This window comes from Rattus rattus, chromosome X, assembly GCF_011064425.1.
Source record: "Rattus rattus isolate New Zealand chromosome X, Rrattus_CSIRO_v1, whole genome shotgun sequence".
In the NCBI taxonomy this organism is placed as follows: domain Eukaryota; kingdom Metazoa; phylum Chordata; class Mammalia; order Rodentia; family Muridae; genus Rattus; species Rattus rattus.
This window is the reverse complement of record NC_046172.1, coordinates 80,323,559-80,327,661: the sequence shown is the minus strand read 5'-3', so window position 1 is coordinate 80,327,661 and position 4,103 is coordinate 80,323,559.

Below are 4,103 nucleotides of genomic sequence, written 5' to 3'. Positions count from 1 at the left end.
CCAGGGATCATTAGAACCACTTTGGCAAGCTCCCTATGTCCTGACCATGCCTACTGCCCTAAAGGTCTATGGGAATATAATGTCTTAACACACACACACACACACACACACTTGAATCACAGACCAATTTGCACTTAAAAATGACCAAGATCAGTGGGAGGAAAATCAGCCTCAAGACTTCTTCCTGCCTCAAACAGATGAAGCCCCTACCCAAGCCCCAGACACCATGAGGACTGAGTTATGACAATCCTGATCCCCTCTAAAATATGGTCTAGTGCTTTCAAGTCACCAATACATCCAAGCCTAAACTAACTGAATCATACTGATTGTATTATGAGATAACATCTCCCCCACTACAAGAGTCTCTAGGCTACATGACAGAGACCTAGATACAATAAGGAAGACTATGAATAGCCCCCAAAGAAAAATAGTTTCTATATTGACCATTCAGAGATAGTCAGAAAATCAATGGACAAAGTTAGAGAGAGCCTTATTAAATGTAACAGAAACTTGGTACTATTCAGTTTATGGTCACCAGTAGTCACTATCAGTCCCTCTAAAACCTGTACAATGAAGCCTATAAGCTCCAGCAAACTCCAAGATTGGACCTTCTACTTACCAGAGAAAGTAGGGGATGAGAGACCAGATCTTTTCAGTTCAGACTCCATATTACAGAAGATATCATAAGGTTAAACTCGAGTTACCTAACAAGCCTACATCTAGAACCAGTTCCAGGTTACTCCGCAACAAATGTGTACCTCCAGGTTACAAGCCTGCCCCTTGCATTTCACTTCTTAACAACCAACAATCAGGAGGAAAACAGAAGTTAAGTTTATGGTTTGGCTCCCATCACCAACCAATATGTTGAAGGACAAGAAATTCAATAATGGCCCTTATTAATCAAATATGTGCCAAATAGAAAGCACCTTTTTGCTTGCTTCTGTAAATGCTTGCTTGAACTGGGCTTGAGCCTCCCTTCCGTCCTGCTTTTTGTCAGTGACCATGGTATGGCCTGGGCTCAAGCTGTAAATAAAAGCCTAGTGCTATTGCATCAGAATTGGCTCTATGGCGGTCTTTTGGGGTTTGCAAACCCTGAGTAGGCACAAAACTATAATGATCACCCTTCTCAGTTTTTATTCCTTTGCAGCTTTATTCAAGAAACAAGAACATTTTTACAGAGTATGACCTTTCTTTCTTTTTAAATTTCAAACTCAATATGTTTATTAAATAAATATGTATCAAATAAATATCCAAAACATAAAACGTTTAATGTGATTCTAGATGATAATTTTGCCTCAAAATCTTCGAGTCTATGTGAGTACGCATAAAATATGTCACTTTACAATTTTGCTTTTCAAGTGAACATGCAGACCTAACAGACACTTACAATTGGAAATTGGTATTCAAGAAGAGGCCAGTGAGTATGCAGATTTCCCACCATACTGTATGTCAACCATAAAATGATAAATTTGTCATATGATCCCATGTAAAAGGAGAACCACAAATAAACATTTTATTCATGTTTCTGAGCTTTCCAAGATGTGTCCAGTTTGCATAACCAATAGTGAAGGAAACTGGAGCCAGAAGAAGTCACATGATAACAAGAACCTCAGAATACCACTGCAGACTGCTAGCATTCAGTCTTCAAATCTGCCAAGGAAAGCAGTTAGACCATCCAACTGCACTGACAACAATGTGAACAGCATTCCCTTTTTACACCGCTTTTTCTGAGCTCAGATTACCTCTTAGGCTCCTGCCTGGGGAATTGCTATGATCAGGAAAATGTGGAATGGTAGTAAGCTCATCAGCTGTCAGTTGAAAGATGTCGACAACATATGAGAGTGTGATGTACGGACAGCCGATTGCATAACAATATTTCAGCAGATAAATGGATTGTCCATCTGCCAAAGGGACTTAAGATATGACCCACTGCCTTAGCCAGGTTCTTACACTACAGGCTTTTAAGACTTAATACACTTAAATGTCAAGCAGAAGGAAATATCCAGACCTACTAGACTGCCTGATTTTAAATTGGAAACCAACCTATAAATATCATAAGATATTTCTAAATTAATATTCCTTAAAGAAAACAATTTCCTAACCCATTCAGAATGCAAGAAAAACATAATGCCTTAAAACGCACCTATAACTTACTTTGTGATGCATGACAAGCTTGGCAATCTGCATATTTCTATCTACTGATTTCACCTTATCTTGTCTCTTGCAAGTAAGAACTCAATAATATCAGATCTTATATCACGACATTCTTAATTCTTTTCAGTTATTTTTTAATTGCATAGTCTTCCTTTTTCTTCACATTATGGTACATCTGAGTTGACAGAATCTTGAGTAATTAATTAACCAAATTAATCAAGATGCCAGATGCTTAAATAAAAAATACTGGATATTAGATATTGTTTTTGACAGTCACCAAAAATAGACTACAATGATCATATGGGAAACATGTTATTTATTTTCTTCCATAGTTTGGAGGCTATTTTAGATTACTTTATGTACAACTTCAGATGAGTTGGACGAGGAGAAATTATTAAGTTCAGCTATTGAAACCATGACTTTTAGCCAAGAAGTCTTGTTGTGACAAAGACATTCTAGCTGTTTGATGCCTGGTCTGTGGTTATGGAGCCTGTGTCATTAAGGTTTTTCAGTGACACTTAGGATCACTGTTAAACATTTAAAATAACATCAAATGTCCTAGTTTATCTTGTTACTTTAATGAATTCAATAAAATATTTATTTGCAGTTTTGTGCCTGAGATCCCAAAGGCTCCTTAGGGTAAAGATCTATGCCAGAGAAATCAAGTCAGTGCTGCTTTTTCATTGTATAGTAAGAAATTGCCTCATACACATCACCATTTGCTTCAAACATGGTCATGGGAGATATTGGTCATTGGTGATGGTAAAAGTCAGCCTTAGGAAAAATTTGAGCTCATGAAAATGTTCAAAATACACTTGTGTAGATGAATGCTGCTCTTTGTTTCTGTATTGAAATATGTTTCTAAAACACATTTACAAGAAACTTAGATTTGAGTCTTGTTCCAATCAAATCATTAAACAAAACTACTTGCAAGGTCAGAAAAACCAGTCACCCGAGTAGCCTGTTTCTTTCCAGGTACAGCACATGTTCATTTATGCAATGCCATTAATATAAGCTATAAGAATCAACTATGACAGACAATTCAGATATCACTCTCATTTATCTATCAAAAGGTATATTTTCATGTTCTCTTTGGAATAGAGACGTAAATAGAGTTCTTTCATGTTACACTCTTCTATACATCCATATCATAAGATTTTCCTCTTGATAACAGAATAATTACCAAGCCATAATGGTGGTTGTCAAAATACTACTTTCTTTCTAAAATTAGCAGGCATGAATTATGGATTATGAAAGGCAATCTTCTTCAAATGTAGGCTATGTTATTCAAGGGTAAATAGATCCCACAGGAAAACTTTAAGGAAGTGGTGTTGTTTAGTTTGGCAAGGAAGAGACTAAAGGCTGCTCGGAGACTTGTGTTTGGAATATGATGAAGGACAGGTGCCAGCTGCTCCTCATCTCCAGTGAGGATAGAGCAGGAGACAATTTCCATAGAAGTGAATCCAGTTAAAAGTACACATCTCTAATTAACCCGTTTTGTTTTTCTGAATGTTACTTTATTACTATTTCATCACAGCCCAGAGGCTTAGCATATAGCATAAGGTTTAATACCTAATGCACTTGATGCTTTCAAAGCGTTTTGATATTTATCTCTCAAGAAACCAAAGCAATTTTGCTATGAGCTAAACTTGGTGTTGAAAATTTATTTTAAACTCTCAGCCAACAAAGAATGTAAAATGCTTTTTCCTGCTACTAGGGAGTGAACCCAAGACCTTCTACACGCTCTGACAAACACTCTACAAGTTTAGTTACATTTCTTTTTTTCCCATCTTTATTAAATTGGGTAGTTCTTATTTACTTTTCAAATGTTATTACCTTTCCTGGTTTCCAGGCCAACATCCCCCTAACCCTCCCCTCCCCCTCCCTTCTATATGGGTGTTCCCCTCCCCATCCTCCCCCCATTACGGTCCTTCCCCCAAGAATCCTGT